The sequence below is a fragment of the Xyrauchen texanus genome, unplaced genomic scaffold, assembly GCF_025860055.1.
Source record: "Xyrauchen texanus isolate HMW12.3.18 unplaced genomic scaffold, RBS_HiC_50CHRs HiC_scaffold_183, whole genome shotgun sequence".
In the NCBI taxonomy this organism is placed as follows: Eukaryota; Metazoa; Chordata; class Actinopteri; order Cypriniformes; family Catostomidae; genus Xyrauchen; species Xyrauchen texanus.
The window spans coordinates 1-18,604 of NW_026266151.1; the positions used below are offsets into that span (position 1 = coordinate 1).

Here is an 18,604-nt window from a genome sequence, read left to right on the forward strand (position 1 = left end):
TGTAGCGTCATGTCTAAACATATATTCAATTAATGAGTTGCAGGAATTGTTGGTAATTAATTTTATGGGCAGGTTTCCATAGTGTAGTGGTTATCACGTTTGCCGAACACGCGAAAGGTCCCCATTTCCAAGTTGAGTCTAAACACTTGATGGTTTTCCTGCAGTACTGTGATTTTTGGATGGAGTGTCTTGTCGAAACATATATTCAATAAATGAGTAGCAGGAATTGTTGGTAATTTCCTTCCAACATATATTCAATAAATGAGTAGCAGGAATTGTTGGTAAATTCCATTATAGGCTAGTTTCCATAATGTAGTGGTTATCACGTTCGCCGAACACGCGAAATGTCCCCAGTTCGAAGTTGGGTGGAAACACTTGATGGATTTCCTGAAGTACTGTGATTTTTGGATAGAGTGTCTTGTCTAAACATATATTCCATAAATGAGTTGCAGGGATTGTTGTTAATTTCCTTCATAGGCAAGTTTCCATAGTGTAGTGATTATCACGTTAGACTCACACGCGAAAGTTCCCCATTTCGAAACTGGGTGAAACACTTGTTTCTTTTAAAGCAGTACTGTGATTTTTGGATGTAGCGTCTTGTCTAAACATATATTCAATTAATGAGTTGCAGGAATTGTTGGTAATTAACTTTGTAGGCAGGTTTCAATAGTGTAGTGGTTATCAAGTTCCCCTAACACGCGAAATGTCCCCAGTTCGAAGTTGAGTGGAAACACTTGATGGATTTCCTGCAGTACTGTAATTTTTGGATGGAGAGTCTTGCCTAAACATATATTCCATAAATGAGTAGCAGGAATTGTTGTTAATTTCCTTCATAAGGCAAGTTTCCATAGTGTAGTGATTATCACGTTAGACTCACACGTGAAAGGTCACCAGTTCAAAACTGGGTGGAAACACTTGTTACTTTTACAGCAGTACTGTGATTTTTGGATGTAGCGTCATGTCTAAACATATATTCAATTAATGAGTTGCAGGAATTGTTGGTAATTAATTTTATGGGCAGGTTTCCATAGTGTAGTGGTTATCACGTTTGCCGAACACGCGAAAGTTCCCCATTTCGAAGTTGAGTCTAAACACTTGATGGTTTTCCTGCAGTACTATGATTTTTGGATGGAGTGTCTTGTCGAAACATATATTCAATAAATGAGTAGCAGGAATTGTTGGTAAATTCCATCATAGGCTAGTTTCCATAATGTAGTGGTTATCACGTTCGCCGAACACGTGAAATGTCCCCTGTTCGAAGTTGGGTGGAAACACTTGATGGTTTTCCTGCAGTATTGTGATTTTTGGATGGAGTGTCTTGTCGAAACATATATTCAATAAATGAGTAGCAGGAATTGTTGGTAAATTCCATTATAGGCTAGTTTCCATAATGTAGTGGTTATCACATTCGCAGAACACGAGAAATGTCCCCAGTTCGAAGTTGGGTGGAAACACTTGATGGATTTTCTACAGTATTGTGATTTTTGGATGGAATGTCTTGTCGAAACATATATTCAATAAATGAGTAGAAGGAATTGTTGGTATATTCCATCATAGGCTAGTTTCCATAATATAGTGGTTATCACGTTAGCGAACACGTAAAAGGTCCCCAGTTCAAAGTTGGGTGGACACACTTGATGGTTTTCCTGCAGTACTGTAATTTTGGATGGAGTGTCTTGTCGAAACATATATTCAATAAATCAGTTGCAGAAATTGTTGTTAATTTCCTTCATAGGCAAGTTTCCATAGTGTAGTGATTATCACGTTAGATTCACATGAAACTGGGTGGAAACACTTGTTACTTTTACAGCAGTACTGTGATTTTTGGATGTAGCGTCTTGTCTAAACATATATTCAATTAATGAGTTGCAGGAATTGTTGGTAATTAATTTTATAGGCAGGTTTCCATAGTGTAGTGGTTATCAAGTTCCCCTAACACGCGAAATGTCCCCAGTTCGAAGTTGAGTGGAAACACTTGATGGGTTTCCTGCAGTACTGTAATTTTTGGATGGAGTGTCTTGCCTAAACATATATTCCATAAATGAGTAGCAGGAATTGTTGTTAATTTCCTTCATAAGGAAGTTTCCATAGTGTAGTGGTTATCACGTTCGCCTAACACGCGAAAGGTCCCCAGTTCGAAACTGGGTGGAAACACTTGATATTTTTACTGCAGTACAGTTATTTTTGGGATCTAGTGTCTTGTCGAAACATATATTCAATAAATGAGTAGCAGGAATTGTTGGTAATTTTCTTCCAACATATATTCAATAAATGAGTAGCAGGAGTTGTTGGTAAATTCCATTATAAGCTAGTTTCCATAATGTAGTGGTTATCACGTTCGCCGAACACGTGAAATGTCCCCAGTTCGAAGTTGAGTGGAAACACTTGATGGATTTCCTGAAGTACTGTGATTTTTGGATGGAGTGTCTTGTCTAAACATATATTCCATAAATGAGTTGCAGGAATTGTTGTTAATTTCCTTCATAGGCAAGTTTCCATAGTGTAGTGATTATCACGTTAGATTCACATGAAACTGGGTGGAAACACTTGTTACTTTTACAGCAGTACTGTGATTTTTGGATGTAGCGTCTTGTCTAAACATATATTCAATTAATGAGTTGCAGGAATTGTTGGTAATTAATTTTATGGGCAGGTTTCCATAGTGTAGTGGTTATCACGTTTGCTGAACACGTAAAGGTCCCCATTTCGAAGTTGAGTCTAAACACTTGATGGTTTTCCTGCAGTACTATGATTTTTGGATGGAGTGTCTTGTCGAAACATATATTCAATAAATGAGTAGCAGGAATTGTTGGTAAATTCCATTATAGGCTAGTTTCCATAATGTAGTGGTTATCACGTTCGCAGAACACGAGAAATGTCCCCAGTTCGAAGTTGGGTGGAAACACTTGATGGATTTCCTGAAGTACTGTGATTTTTGGATGGAGTGTCTTGTCTAAACATATATTCAATTAATGAGTCGCAGGAATTGTTGGTAATTAATTTTAAAGGCAGGTTTCCATAGTGTAGTGGTTATCACGTTCGCCTAACACGCGAAAGGTCCCCAGTTCGAAACTGGGTGGAAACACTTGATAGTTTTCCTGCAGTACTGTGATTTTTGGGATCTAGTGTCTTGTCGAAACATATATGCAATAAATGAGTAGCAGGAATTGTTGGTAATTTTCTTCCAACATATATTCAATAAATGAGTAGCAGGAATTGTTGGTAATTAATTTTATAGGCAGGTTTCCATAGTGTAGTGGTTATCAAGTTCGCCTAACACGCGAAATGTCCCCAGTTCGAAGTTGGTTGGAAACACTTGATGGATTTCCTGCAGTACTGTAATTTTTGGATGGAGTGTCTTGCCTAAACATATATTCCATAAATTAGCAACAGGAATTGTTGTTAATTTCCTTCATAGGGAAGTTTCTGTAGTGTAGTGATTATCACGTTAGACTCACACGCGAAAGGTCACCAGTTCGAAACTGGGTGGAAACACTTGTTACTTTTACAGCAGTACTGTGATTTTTGGATGTAGCGTCATGTCTAAACATATATTCAATTAATGAGTTGCAGGAATTGTTGGTAATTAATTTTATGGGCAGGTTTCCATAGTGTAGTGGTTATCACGTTTTCCGAACACACGAAAGGTCCCCATTTCGAAGTTGAGTCTAAACACTTGATGATTTTCCTGCAGTACTGTGATTTTTGGATGGAGTGTCTTGTCGAAACATATATTCAATAAATGAGTAGCAGGAATTGTTGGTAAATTCCATCATAGGCTAGTTTCCATAATGTAGTGGTTATCACGTTAGCGAACACGTGAAATGTCCCCTGTTCGAAGTTGGGTGGAAACACTTGATGGTTTTCCTGCAGTATTGTGATTTTTGGATGGAGTGTCTTGTCGAAACATATATTCAATAAATGAGTAGCAGGAATTGTTGGTAAATTCCATTATAGGCTAGTTTCCATAATGTAGTGGTTATCACGTTCGCCGAACACGAGAAATGTCTCCAGTTCGAAGTTGGGTGGAAACACTTGATGGATTTCCTGAAGTACTGTGATTTTTGGATGGAGTGTCTTGTCTAAACATATATTCAATTAATGAGTCGCAGGAATTGTTGGTAATTAATTTCATAGGCAGGTTTCCATAGTGTAGTGGTTATCACGTTCGCCTAACACGTGAAAGGTCCCCAGTTCGAAACTGGGTGGAAACACTTGTTATATTTACTGCAGTACAGTTATTTTTGGGATCTAGTGTCTTGTCGAAACATATATGCAATAAATGAGTAGCAGGAATTGTTGGTAATTTTCTTCCAACATATATTCAATAAATGAGTAGCAGGAATTGTTGGTAAATTCCATTATAGGCTAGTTTCCATAATGTAGTGGTTATCACGTTCGCCGAACACGCGAAATGTCCCCAGTTCGAAGTTGGGTGGAAACACTTGATGGATTTCCTGAAGTACTGTGATTTTTGGATGGAGTGTCTTGTCTAAACATGTATTCAATTAATGAGTTGCAGGAATTGTTGGTAATTAATTTCTTAGGCAGGTTTCCATAATGTAGTGGTTATCACGTTCGCCTAACACGTGAAAGGTCCCCAGTTCGAAACTGGGTGGAAACACTTGTTATATTTACTGCAGTACAGTTATTTTTGGGATCTAGTGTCTTGTTGAAACATATATGCAATAAATGAGTAGCAGGAATTGTTGGTAATTTTCTTCCAACATATATTCAATAAATGAGTAGCAGGAATTGTTGGTAAATTCCATTATAGGCTAGTTTCCATAATGTAGTGGTTATCACGTTCAGCTGAACACTGAAATGTCCCCAGTTCGAAGTTGGGTGGAAACACTTGATGGATTTCCTGAAGTACTGTGATTTTTGGATGGAGTGTCTTGTCTAAACATATATTCCATAAATGAGTTGCAGGAATTGTTGTTAATTTCCTTCATAGGCAAGTTTCCATAGTGTAGTGATTATTACGTTAGATTCACATGAAACTGGGTGGAAACACTTGTTACTTTTACAGCAGTACTGTGATTTTTGGATGTAGCGTCTTGTCTAAACATATATTCAATTAATGAGTTGCAGGAATTGTTGGTAATTTCCTTCATAGGCAAGTTTCCGTAGTGTAGTGATTATCACGTTAGACTCACACGCGAAAGGTCACCAGTTCGAAACTGGGTGGAAACACTTGTTACTTTTACAGCAGTACTGTGATTTTTGGATGTAGCGTCATGTCTAAACATATATTCAATTAATGAGTTGCAGGAATTGTTGGTAATTAATTTTATGGGCAGGTTTCCATAGTGTAGTGGTTATCACGTTTGCCGAACACGCGAAAGGTCCCCGCTTCCAAGTTGAGTCTAAACACTTGATGGTTTTCCTGCAGTACTGTGATTTTTGGATGGAGTGTCTTGTCGAAACATATATTCAATAAATGAGTAGCAGGAATTGTTGGTAAATTCCATCATAGGCTAGTTTCCATAATGTGGTGGTTATCACGTTCACCGAACACGTAAAATGTCCCCAGTTCGAAGTTGGGTGGAAACACTTGATGGTTTTTCTACAGTATTGTGATTTTTGGATGGAATGTCTTGTCGAAACATATATTCAATAAATGAGTAGAAGGAATTGTTGGTATATTCCATCATAGGCTAGTTTACATAATATAGTGGTTATCACGTTCGCCGAACACGCAAAAGGTCCCCAGTTCAAAGTTGGGTGGACACACTTGATGGTTTTCCTGCAGTACTGTAATTTTGGATGGAGTGTCTTGTCGAAACATATATTCAATAAATCAGTTGCAGAAATAGTTGTTAATTTCCTTCATAGGCAAGTTTCCATAGTGTAGTGATTATCACGTTAGATTCACATGAAACTGGGTGGAAACACTTGTTACTTTTACAGCAGTACTGTGATTTTTGGATGTAGCGTCTTGTCTAAACATATATTCAATTAATGAGTTGCAGGAATTGTTGGTAATTAATTTTATAGGCAGGTTTCAATAGTGTAGTGGTTATCAAGTTCCCCTAACACGCGAAATGTCCCCAGTTCGAAGTTGAGTGGAAACACTTGATGGATTTCCTGCAGTACTGTAATTTTTGGATGGAGAGTCTTGCCTAAACATATATTCCATAAATGAGTAGCAGGAATTTTTGTTAATTTCCTTCATAAGGAAGTTTCCATAGTGTAGTGATTATCACGTTAGACTCACACGCGAAAGGTCACCAGTTCAAAACTGGGTGGAAACACTTGTTACTTTTACAGCAGTACTGTGATTTTTGGATGTAGCGTCATGTCTAAACATATATTCAATTAATGAGTTGCAGGAATTGTTGGTAATTAATTTTATGGGCAGGTTTCCATAGTGTAGTGGTTATCACGTTTGCCGAACACGCGAAAGGTCCCCATTTCGAAGTTGAGTCTAAACACTTGATGGTTTTCCTGCAGTACTATGATTTTTGGATGGAGTGTCTTGTCGAAACATATATTCAATAAATGAGTAGCAGGAATTGTTGGTAAATTCCATCATAGGCTAGTTTCCATAATGTAGTGGTTATCACGTTCGCCGAACACGTGAAATGTCCCCTGTTCGAAGTTGGGTGGAAACACTTGATGGTTTTCCTGCAGTATTGTGATTTTTGGATGGAGTGTCTTGTCGAAACATATATTCAATAAATGAGTAGCAGGAATTGTTGGTAAATTCCATTATAGGCTAGTTTCCATAATGTAGTGGTTATCACATTCGCAGAACACGAGAAATGTCCCCAGTTCGAAGTTGGGTGGAAACACTTGATGGATTTTCTACAGTATTGTGATTTTTGGATGGAATGTCTTGTCGAAACATATATTCAATAAATGAGTAGAAGGAATTGTTGGTATATTCCATCATAGGCTAGTTTCCATAATATAGTGGTTATCACGTTCGCCGAACACGCAAAAGGTCCCCAGTTCAAAGTTGGGTGGACACACTTGATGGTTTTCCTGCAGTACTGTAATTTTGGATGGAGTGTCTTGTCGAAACATATATTCAATAAATCAGTTGCAGAAATTGTTGTTAATTTCCTTCATAGGCAAGTTTCCATAGTGTAGTGATTATCACGTTAGATTCACATGAAACTGGGTGGAAACACTTGTTACTTTTACAGCAGTACTGTGATTTTTGGATGTAGCGTCTTGTCTAAACATATATTCAATTAATGAGTTGCAGGAATTGTTGGTAATTAATTTTATAGGCAGGTTTCCATAGTGTAGTTGTTATCAAGTTCCCCTAACACGCGAAATGTCCCCAGTTCGAAGTTGAGTGGAAACACTTGATGGGTTTCCTGCAGTACTGTAATTTTTGGATGGAGTGTCTTGCCTAAACATATATTCCATAAATGAGTAGCAGGAATTGTTGTTAATTTCCTTCATAAGGAAGTTTCCATAGTGTAGTGATTATCACGTTAGACTCACACGCGAAAGGTCACCAGTTCAAAACTGGGTGGAAACACTTGTTACTTTTACAGCAGTACTGTGATTTTTGGATGGAGTGTCTTGTCTAAACATATATTCAATAAATGAGTAGCAGGAATTGTTGGTAATTTTCTTCCAACATATATTCAATAAATGAGTAGCAGGAGTTGTTGGTAAATTCCATTATAAGCTAGTTTCCATAATGTAGTGGTTATCACGTTCGCCGAACACGTGAAATGTCCCCAGTTCGAAGTTGGGTGGAAACACTTGATGGATTTCCTGAAGTACTGTGATTTTTGGATGGAGTGTCTTGTCTAAACATATATTCCATAAATGAGTTGCAGGAATTGTTGTTAATTTCCTTCATAGGCAAGTTTCCATAGTGTAGTGATTATCACGTTAGATTCACATGAAACTGGGTGGAAACACTTGTTACTTTTACAGCAGTACTGTGATTTTTGGATGTAGCGTCTTGTCTAAACATATATTCAATTAATGAGTTGCAGGAATTGTTGGTAATTAATTTTATGGGCAGGTTTCCATAGTGTAGTGGTTATCACGTTTGCTTAACACGCGAAAGGTCCCCATTTCGAAGTTGAGTCTAAACACTTGATGGTTTTCCTGCAGTACTATGATTTTTGGATGGAGTGTCTTGTCGAAACATATATTCAATAAATGAGTAGCAGGAATTGTTGGTAAATTCCATCATAGGCTAATTTCCATAATGTAGTGGTTATCACGTTCGCCGAACACGTGAAATGTCCCCTGTTCGAAGTTGGGTGGAAACACTTGATGGTTTTCCTGCAGTATTGTGATTTTTGGATGGAGTGTCTTGTCGAAACATATATTCAATAAATGAGTAGCAGGAATTGTTGGTAAATTCCATTATAGGCTAGTTTCCATAATGTAGTGGTTATCACGTTCAGCAGAACACGAGAAATGTCCCCAGTTCGAAGTTGGGTGGAAACACTTGATGGATTTCCTGAAGTACTGTGATTTTTGGATGGAGTGTCTTGTCTAAACATATATTCAATTAATGAGTCGCAGGAATTGTTGGTAATTAATTTTATAGGCAGGTTTCCATAGTGTAGTGGTTATCACGTTCAGCCTAACACGCGAAAGGTCCCCAGTTCGAAACTGGGTGGAAACACTTGATAGTTTTCCTGCAGTACTGTGATTTTTGGGATCTAGTGTCTTGTCGAAACATATATTCAATAAATGAGTAGCAGGAATTGTTGGTAATTTTCTTCCAACATATATTCAATAAATGAGTAGCAGGAATTGTTGGTAAATTCCATTATAGGCTAGTTTCCATAATTTAGTGGTTATCACGTTCGCCGAACATGCGAAATGTCCCCAGTTCGAAGTTGGGTGGAAACGCTTGATGGATTTCCTGCAGTACTGTAATTTTTGGATGGAGTGTCTTGTCGAAACATATATTCAATAAATGAGTAGCAGTAATTGTTGGTAAATTCCATCATAGGCTAGTTTCCATAATGTAGTGGTTATCACGTTCGCCGAACACGTGAAATGTCCCCTGTTCGAAGTTGGGTGGAAACACTTGATGGTTTTCCTGCAGTATTGTGATTTTTGGATGGAGTGTCTTGTCGAAACATATATTCAATAAATGAGTAGCAGGAATTGTTGGTAAATTCCATTATAGGCTAGTTTCCATAATGTAGTGGTTATCACGTTCGCAGAACACGAGAAATGTCCCCAGTTCGAAGTTGGGTGGAAACACTTGATGGATTTCCTGAAGTACTGTGATTTTTGGATGGAGTGTCTTGTCTAAACATATATTCAATTAATGAGTCGCAGGAATTGTTGGTAATTAATTTTATAGGCAGGTTTCCATAGTGTAGTGGTTATCACGTTCGCCTAACACGCGAAAGGTCCCCAGTTCGAAACTGGGTGGAAACACTTGATAGTTTTCCTGCAGTACTGTGATTTTTGGGATCTAGTGTCTTGTCGAAACATATATTCAATAAATGAGTAGCAGGAATTGTTGGTAATTTTCTTCCAACATATATTCAATAAATGAGTAGCAGGAATTGTTGGTAAATTCCATTATAGGCTAGTTTCCATAATGTAGTGGTTATCACGTTCGCAGAACACGAGAAATGTCCCCAGTTCGAAGTTGGGTGGAAACACTTGATAGTTTTCCTGCAGTACTGTGATTTTTGGGATCTAGTGTCTTGTCGAAACATATATTCAATAAATGAGTAGCAGGAATTGTTGGTAATTTTCTTCCAACATATATTCAATAAATGAGTAGCAGGAATTGTTGGTAAATTCCATTATAGGCTAGTTTCCATAATTTAGTGGTTATCACGTTCGCCGAACATGCGAAATGTCCCCAGTTCGAAGTTCGGTGGAAACGCTTGATGGATTTCCTGCAGTACTGTAATTTTTGGATGGAGTGTCTTGCCTAAACATATATTCCATAAATGAGTAGCAGGAATTGTTGTTAATTTCTTTCATAGGCAAGTTTCCGTAGTGTAGTGATTATCACGTTAGACTCACACGCGAAAGGTCACCAGTTCGAAACTGGGTGGAAACACTTGTTACTTTTACAGCAGTACTGTGATTTTTGGATGTAGCATCATGTCTAAACATATATTCAATTAATGAGTTGCAGGAATTGTTGGTAATTAATTTTATGGGCAGGTTTCCATAGCGTAGTGGTTATCACGTTTGTCGAACACGCGAAAGGTCCCCATTTCGAAGTTGAGTCTAAACACTTGATGGTTTTCCTGCAGTACTGTGATTTTTGGATGGAGTGTCTTGTCGAAACATATATTCAATAAATGAGTAGCAGGAATTGTTGGTAAATTCCATCATAGGCTAGTTTCCATAATGTAGTGGTTATCACGTTCGCCGAACACGTGAAATGTCCCCTGTTCGAAGTTGGGTGGAAACACTTGATGGTTTTCCTGCAGTATTGTGATTTTTGGATGGAGTGTCTTGTCGAAACATATATTCAATAAATGAGTAGCAGGAATTGTTGGTAAATTCCATCATAGGCTAGTTTCCATAATGTAGTGGTTATCACGTTCGCCGAACACGTGAAATGTCCCCTGTTCGAAGTTGGGTGGAAACACTTGATGGTTTTCCTGCAGTATTGTGATTTTTGGATGGAGTGTCTTGTCGAAACATATATTCAATAAATGAGTAGCAGGAATTGTTGGTAAATTCCATTATAGGCTAGTTTCCATAATGTAGTGGTTATCACGTTCGCAGAACACGAGAAATGTCCCCAGTTCGAAGTTGGGGTTAATGAGTTGCAGGAATTGTTGGTAATTAATTTCTTAGGCAGGTTTCCATAATGTAGTGGTTATCACGTTCGCCTAACACGTGAAAGGTCCCCAGTTCGAAACTGGGTGGAAACACTTGTTATATTTACTGCAGTACAGTTATTTTTGGGATCTAGTGTCTTGTTGAAACATATATGCAATAAATGAGTAGCAGGAATTGTTGGTAATTTTCTTCCAACATATATTCAATAAATGAGTAGCAGGAATTGTTGGTAAATTCCATTATAGGCTAGTTTCCATAATGTAGTGGTTATCACGTTCGCCGAACACGCGAAATGTCCCCAGTTCGAAGTTGGGTGGAAACACTTGATGGATTTCCTGAAGTACTGTGATTTTTGGATGGAGTGTCTTGTCTAAACATATATTCCATAAATGAGTTGCAGGAATTGTTGTTAATTTCCTTCATAGGCAAGTTTCCATAGTGTAGTGATTATTACGTTAGATTCACATGAAACTGGGTGGAAACACTTGTTACTTTTACAGCAGTACTGTGATTTTTGGATGTAGCGTCTTGTCTAAACATATATTCAATTAATGAGTTGCAGGAATTGTTGGTAATTAATTTTATAGGCAGGTTTCCATAGTGTAGTGGTTATCAAGTTCCCCTGACACGCGAAATGTCCCCAGTTCGAAGTTGGGTGGAAACGCTTGATGGATTTCCTGCAGTACTGTAATTTTTGGATGGAGTGTCTTGCCTAAACATATATTCCATAAATGAGTAGCAGGAATTGTTGTTAATTTCCTTCATAGGCAAGTTTCCGTAGTGTAGTGATTATCACGTTAGACTCACACGCGAAAGGTCACCAGTTCGAAACTGGGTGGAAACACTTGTTACTTTTACAGCAGTACTGTGATTTTTGGATGTAGCGTCATGTCTAAACATATATTCAATTAATGAGTTGCAGGAATTGTTGGTAATTAATTTTATGGGCAGGTTTCCATAGTGTAGTGGTTATCACGTTTGCCGAACACGCGAAAGGTCCCCGTTTCCAAGTTGAGTCTAAACACTTGATGGTTTTCCTGCAGTACTGTGATTTTTGGATGGAGTGTCTTGTCGAAACATATATTCAATAAATGAGTAGCAGGAATTGTTGGTAAATTCCATCATAGGCTAGTTTCCATAATGTGGTGGTTATCACGTTCGCCGAACACGCGAAATGTCCCCAGTTCGAAGTTGGGTGGAAACACTTGATGGTTTTTCTACAGTATTGTGATTTTTGGATGGAATGTCTTGTCGAAACATATATTCAATAAATGAGTAGAAGGAATTGTTGGTATATTCCATCATAGGCTAGTTTACATAATATAGTGGTTATCACGTTCGCCGAACATGCAAAAGGTCCCCAGTTCAAAGTTGGGTGGACACACTTGATGGTTTTCCTGCAGTACTGTAATTTTGGATGGAGTGTCTTGTCGAAACATATATTCAATAAATGAGTAGCAGGAATTGTTGGTAATTTTCTTCCAACATATATTCAATAAATGAGTAGCAGGAGTTGTTGGTAAATTCCATTATAAGCTAGTTTCCATAATGTAGTGGTTATCACGTTCGCCGAACACGTGAAATGTCCCCAGTTCGAAGTTGGGTGGAAACACTTGATGGATTTCCTGAAGTACTGTGATTTTTGGATGGAGTGTCTTGTCTAAACATATATTCCATAAATGAGTTGCAGGAATTGTTGTTAATTTCCTTCATAGGCAAGTTTCCATAGTGTAGTGATTATCACGTTAGACTCACACGTGAAAGGTCACCAGTTCGAAACTGGGTGGAAACACTTGTTACTTTTACAGCAGTACTGTGATTTTTGGATGTAGCGTCTTGTCTAAACATATATTCAATTAATGAGTTGCAGGAATTGTTGGTAATTAATTTTATGGGCAGGTTTCCATAGCTGTAGTGGTTATCACGTTTGCTGAACATGCGAAAGGTCCCCATTTCGAAGTTGAGTCTAAACACTTGATGGTTTTCCTGCAGTACTGTGATTTTTGGATGGAGTGTCTTGTCGAAACATATATTCAATAAATGAGTAGCAGGAATTGTTGGTAAATTCCATCATAGGCTAGTTTCCATAATGTAGTGGTTATCACGTTCGCGAACACGTGAAATGTCCCCTGTTCGAAGTTGGGTGGAAACACTTGATGGTTTTCCTGCAGTATTGTGATTTTTGGATGGAGTGTCTTGTCGAAACATATATTCAATAAATGAGTAGCAGGAATTGTTGGTAAATTCCATTATAGGCTAGTTTCCATAATGTAGTGGTTATCACGTTCGCAGAACACGAGAAATGTCCCCAGTTCGAAGTTGGGTGGAAACACTTGATGGATTTCCTGAAGTACTGTGATTTTTGGATGGAGTGTCTTGTCTAAACATATATTCAATTAATGAGTCGCAGGAATTGTTGGTAATTAATTTTATAGGCAGGTTTCCATAGTGTAGTGGTTATCACGTTTGCCTAACACACGAAAGGTCCCCAGTTCGAAACTGGGTGGAAACACTTGATAGTTTTCCTGCAGTACTGTGATTTTTGGGATCTAGTGTCTTGTCGAAACATATATTCAATAAATGAGTAGCAGGAATTGTTGGTAATTTTCTTCCAACATATATTCAATAAATGAGTAGCAGGAATTGTTGGTAAATTCCATTATAGGCTAGTTTCCATAATTTAGTGGTTATCACGTTCACTGAACATGCGAAATGTCCCCAGTTCGAAGTTGGGTGGAAACGCTTGATGGATTTTCTGCAGTACTGTAATTTTCGGATGGAGTGTCTTGCCTAAACATATATTCCATAAATGAGTAGCAGGAATTGTTGTTAATTTCCTTTATAGGCAAGTTTCCGTAGTGTAGTGATTATCACGTTAGACTCACACGTGAAAGGTCACCAGTTCGAAACTGGGTGGAAACACTTGTTACTTTTACAGCAGTACTGTGATTTTTGGATGTAGCATCATGTCTAAACATATATTCAATTAATGAGTTGCAGGAATTGTTGGTAATTAATTTTATGGGCAGGTTTCCATAGTGTAGTGGTTATCACGTTTGCCGAACACGCGAAAGGTCCCCATTTCGAAGTTGAGTCTAAACACTTGATGGTTTTCCTGCAGTACTGTGATTTTTGGATGGAGTGTCTTGTCGAAACATATATTCAATAAATGAGTAGCAGGAATTGTTGGTAAATTCCATCATAGGCTAGTTTCCATAATGTAGTGGTTATCACGTTCGCCTAACACGTGAAATGTCCCCTGTTCGAAGTTGGGTGGAAACACTTGATGGTTTTCCTGCAGTATTGTGATTTTTGGATGGAGTGTCTTGTCGAAACATATATTCAATAAATGAGTAGCAGGAATTGTTGGTAAATTCCATCATAGGCTAGTTTCCATAATGTAGTGGTTATCACGTTCACCGAACACGTGAAATGTCCCCTGTTCGAAGTTGGGTGGAAACACTTGATGGTTTTCCTGCAGTATTGTGATTTTTGGATGGAGTGTCTTGTCGAAACATATATTCAATAAATGAGTAGCAGGAATTGTTGGTAAATTCCATTATAGGCTAGTTTCCATAATGTAGTGGTTATCACGTTCAGCAGAACACGAGAAATGTCCCCAGTTCGAAGTTGGGTGGAAACACTTGATGGATTTCCTGAAGTACTGTGATTTTTGGATGGAGTGTCTTGTCTAAACATATATTCAATTAATGAGTCGCAGGAATTGTTGGTAATTAATTTTATAGGCAGGTTTCCATAGTGTAGTGGTTATCACGTTAGCCTAACACGTGAAAGGTCCCCAGTTCGAAACTGGGTGGAAACACTTGATAGTTTTCCTGCAGTACTGTGATTTTTGGGATCTAGTGTCTTGTCGAAACATATATTCAATAAATGAGTAGCAGGAATTGTTGGTAATTTTCTTCCAACATATATTCAATAAATGAGTAGCAGGAATTGTTGGTAAATTCCATTATAGGCTAGTTTCCATAATTTAGTGGTTATCACTTCGAACATGCAAATGTCCCCAGTTCAAGTTGGGTGGAAACGCTTGATGGATTTCCTGCAGTACTGTAATTTTTGGATGGAGTGTCTTGCCTAAACATATATTCATAAATGAGTAGCAGGAATTGTTGATTCCATGCGTAGGATAACATGCTCCATACAGTATGGGTGAGTTATTCGCTATGGATATGTAGCATCATGTCTAAACATATTCATTAATGAGTTGCAGGAATTGTTGATATTATGGGCAGTTTCATAGGTAGTGGTTATCACGTTAACGAAATGTCCCCAGTTCAAGTTGAGTGAAACACTGATGGTTTCCTGCAGTACTGTGATTTTTGGATGGAGTGTCTTGTCAAACATATATTCAATAAATGAGTAGCAGTAATTGTTGGTAAATTCCATCATAGGCTAGTTTCCATAATGTAGTGGTTATCACGTTCGCCGAACACGTGAAATGTCCCCTGTTCGAAGTTGGGTGGAAACACTTGATGGTTTTCCTGCAGTATTGTGATTTTTGGATGGAGTGTCTTGTCGAAACATATATTCAATAAATGAGTAGCAGGAATTGTTGGTAAATTCCATTATAGGCTAGTTTCCATAATGTAGTGGTTATCACGTTCGCAGAACACGAGAAATGTCCCCAGTTCGAAGTTGGGTGGAAACACTTGATGGATTTCCTGAAGTACTGTGATTTTTGGATGGAGTGTCTTGTCTAAACATATATTCAATTAATGAGTCGCAGGAATTGTTGGTAATTAATTTTATAGGCAGGTTTCCGTAGTGTAGTGGTTATCACGTTGGCCTAACACGCGAAAGGTCCCCAGTTCGAAACTGGGTGGAAACACTTGATAGTTTTCCTGCAGTACTGTGATTTTTGGGATCTAGTGTCTTGTCGAAACATATATTCAATAAATGAGTAGCAGGAATTGTTGGTAATTTTCTTCCAACATATATTCAATAAATGAGTAGCAGGAATTGTTGGTAAATTCCATTATAGGCTAGTTTCCATAATTTAGTGGTTATCACGTCACTGAACATGCGAAATGTCCCCAGTTCGAAGTTGGGTGGAAACGCTTGATGGATTTCCTGCAGTACTGTAATTTTTGGATGGAGTGTCTTGCCTAAACATATATTCCATAAATGAGTAGCAGGAATTGTTGTTAATTTCTTTCATAGGCAAGTTTCCGTAGTGTAGTGATTATCACGTTAGACTCACACGCGAAAGGTCACCAGTTCGAAACTGGGTGGAAACACTTGTTACTTTTACAGCAGTACTGTGATTTTTGGATGTAGCATCATGTCTAAACATATATTCAATTAATGAGTTGCAGGAATTGTTGGTAATTAATTTTATGGGCAGGTTTCCATAGCGTAGTGGTTATCACGTTTGCCGAACACGCGAAAGGTCCCCATTTCGAAGTTGAGTCTAAACACTTGATGGTTTTCCTGCAGTACTGTGATTTTTGGATGGAGTGTCTTGTCGAAACATATATTCAATAAATGAGTAGCAGGAATTGTTGGTAAATTCCATCATAGGCTAGTTTCCATAATGTAGTGGTTATCACGTTCGCCGAACACGTGAAATGTCCCCTGTTCGAAGTTGGGTGGAAACACTTGATGGTTTTCCTGCAGTATTGTGATTTTTGGATGGAGTGTCTTGTCGAAACATATATTCAATAAATGAGTAGCAGGAATTGTTGGTAAATTCCATCATAGGCTAGTTTCCATAATGTAGTGGTTATCACGTTCGCCGAACACGTGAAATGTCCCCTGTTCGAAGTTGGGTGGAAACACTTGATGGTTTTCCTGCAGTATTGTGATTTTTGGATGGAGTGTCTTGTCGAAACATATATTCAATAAATGAGTAGCATGAATTGTTGGTAAATTCCATTATAGGCTAGTTTCCATAATGTAGTGGTTATCACGTTCGCAGAACACGAGAAATGTCCCCAGTTCGAAGTTGGGTGGAAACACTTGATGGATTTCCTGAAGTACTGTGATTTTTGGATGGAGTGTCTTGTCTAAACATATATTCAATTAATGAGTCGCAGGAATTGTTGGTAATTAATTTTATAGGCAGGTTTCCATAGTGTAGTGGTTATCACGTTCGCCTAACACGTGAAAGGTCCCCAGTTCGAAACTGGGTGGAAACACTTGATAGTTTCCTGCAGTACTGTGATTTTTGGGATCTAGTGTCTTGTCGAAACATATATTCAATAAATGAGTAGCAGGAATTGTTGGTAATTTTCTTCCAACATATATTCAATAAATGAGTAGCAGGAATTGTTGGTAAATTCCATTATAGGCTAGTTTCCATAATTTAGTGGTTATCACGTTAGCTAACATGCGAAATGTCCCCAGTTCGAAGCTGGGTGGAAACGCTTGATGGATTTCCTGCAGTACTGTAATTTTTGGATGGAGTGTCTTGTCGAAACATATATTCAATAAATGAGTAGCAGGAATTGTTGGTAAATTCCATCATAGGCTAGTTTCCATAATGTAGTGGTTATCACGTTCACGAACACGTGAAATGTCCCCTGTTCGAAGTTGGGTGGAAACACTTGATGGTTTTCCTGCAGTATTGTGATTTTTGGATGGAGTGTCTTGTCGAAACATATATTCAATAAATGAGTAGCAGGAATTGTTGGTAAATTCCATTATAGGCTAGTTTCCATAATGTAGTGGTTATCACGTTCGCAGAACACGAGAAATGTCCCCAGTTCGAAGTTGGGTGGAAACACTTGATGGATTTCCTGAAGTACTGTGATTTTTGGATGGAGTGTCTTGTCTAAACATATATTCAATTAATGAGTCGCAGGAATTGTTGGTAATTAATTTTAAAGGCAGGTTTCCATAGTGTAGTGGTTATCACGTTCGCCTAACACGCGAAAGGTCCCCAGTTCGAAACTGGGTGGAAACACTTGTTATTTTTACTGCAGTACAGTTATTTTTGGGATCTAGTGTCTTGTCGAAACATATATTCAATAAATGAGTAGCAGGAATTGTTGGTAATTTTCTTCCAACATATATTCAATAAATGAGTAGCAGGAGTTGTTGGTAAATTCCATTATAGGCTAGTTTCCATAATGTAGTGGTTATCACGTTCGCCGAACACGCGAAATGTCCCCAGTTCGAAGTTGGGTGGAAACACTTGATGGATTTCCTGAAGTACTGTGATTTTTGGATGGAGTGTCTTGTCTAAACATATATTCCATAAATGAGTTGCAGGAATTGTTGTTAATTTCCTTCATAGGCAAGTTTCCATAGTGTAGTGATTATCACGTTAGATTCACATGAAACTGGGTGGAAACACTTGTTACTTTTACAGCAGTACTGTGATTTTTGGATGTAGCGTCTTGTCTAAACATATATTCAATTAATGAGTTGCAGGAATTGTTGGTAATTAATTTTATGGGCAGGTTTCCATAGTGTAGTGGTTATCACGTTTGCCGAACACGCGAAAGGTCCCCATTTCGAAGTTGAGTCTAAACACTTGATGGTTTTCCTGCAGTACTATGATTTTTGGATGGAGTGTCTTGTCGAAACATATATTCAATAAATGAGTAGCAGGAATTGTTGGTAAATTCCATCATAGGCTAGTTTCCATAATGTAGTGGTTATCACGTTCGCCGAACACGTGAAATGTCCCCTGTTCGAAGTTGGGTGGAAACACTTGATGGTTTTCCTGCAGTATTGTGATTTTTGGATGGAGTGTCTTGTCGAAACATATATTCAATAAATGAGTAGCAGGAATTGTTGGTAAATTCCATTATAGGCTAGTTTCCATAATGTAGTGGTTATCACGTTCAGCAGAACACGAGAAATGTCCCCAGTTCGAAGT

General features: G+C 38.1%; 12 non-coding genes across 12 annotated transcripts; all 12 read left to right on the plus strand.

Moving 5' to 3' along the window:
• Window positions 1–2,081: 2,081 nt before the first annotated feature.
• trnav-aac (transfer RNA valine (anticodon AAC)) lies at window positions 2,082–2,154 on the plus strand. Its single transcript has one exon. It is a non-coding gene; the product is annotated as a tRNA-Val (tRNA).
• An 858-nt stretch (window positions 2,155–3,012) lies between these two features.
• Window positions 3,013–3,085, plus strand: trnav-aac (transfer RNA valine (anticodon AAC)). The gene has a single exon. It is a non-coding gene; the product is annotated as a tRNA-Val (tRNA).
• Window positions 3,086–4,141: 1,056 nt separating this feature from the next.
• Window positions 4,142–4,214, plus strand: trnav-aac (transfer RNA valine (anticodon AAC)). Its single transcript has one exon. It is a non-coding gene; the product is annotated as a tRNA-Val (tRNA).
• Window positions 4,215–4,551: 337 nt separating this feature from the next.
• On the plus strand, window positions 4,552–4,624 carry trnav-aac (transfer RNA valine (anticodon AAC)). The gene has a single exon. It is a non-coding gene; the product is annotated as a tRNA-Val (tRNA).
• Window positions 4,625–8,537: 3,913 nt separating this feature from the next.
• Window positions 8,538–8,611, plus strand: trnav-aac (transfer RNA valine (anticodon AAC)). Its single transcript has one exon. It is a non-coding gene; the product is annotated as a tRNA-Val (tRNA).
• Window positions 8,612–9,308: 697 nt separating this feature from the next.
• trnav-aac (transfer RNA valine (anticodon AAC)) lies at window positions 9,309–9,381 on the plus strand. Its single transcript has one exon. It is a non-coding gene; the product is annotated as a tRNA-Val (tRNA).
• Window positions 9,382–10,777: 1,396 nt separating this feature from the next.
• trnav-aac (transfer RNA valine (anticodon AAC)) lies at window positions 10,778–10,850 on the plus strand. The gene has a single exon. It is a non-coding gene; the product is annotated as a tRNA-Val (tRNA).
• A 2,347-nt stretch (window positions 10,851–13,197) lies between these two features.
• trnav-aac (transfer RNA valine (anticodon AAC)) lies at window positions 13,198–13,270 on the plus strand. The gene has a single exon. It is a non-coding gene; the product is annotated as a tRNA-Val (tRNA).
• Window positions 13,271–14,508: 1,238 nt separating this feature from the next.
• trnav-aac (transfer RNA valine (anticodon AAC)) lies at window positions 14,509–14,581 on the plus strand. The gene has a single exon. It is a non-coding gene; the product is annotated as a tRNA-Val (tRNA).
• A 953-nt stretch (window positions 14,582–15,534) lies between these two features.
• Window positions 15,535–15,607, plus strand: trnav-aac (transfer RNA valine (anticodon AAC)). Its single transcript has one exon. It is a non-coding gene; the product is annotated as a tRNA-Val (tRNA).
• Window positions 15,608–16,843: 1,236 nt separating this feature from the next.
• trnav-aac (transfer RNA valine (anticodon AAC)) lies at window positions 16,844–16,916 on the plus strand. Its single transcript has one exon. It is a non-coding gene; the product is annotated as a tRNA-Val (tRNA).
• Window positions 16,917–17,610: 694 nt separating this feature from the next.
• On the plus strand, window positions 17,611–17,683 carry trnav-aac (transfer RNA valine (anticodon AAC)). The gene has a single exon. It is a non-coding gene; the product is annotated as a tRNA-Val (tRNA).
• Window positions 17,684–18,604: the final 921 nt, after the last annotated feature.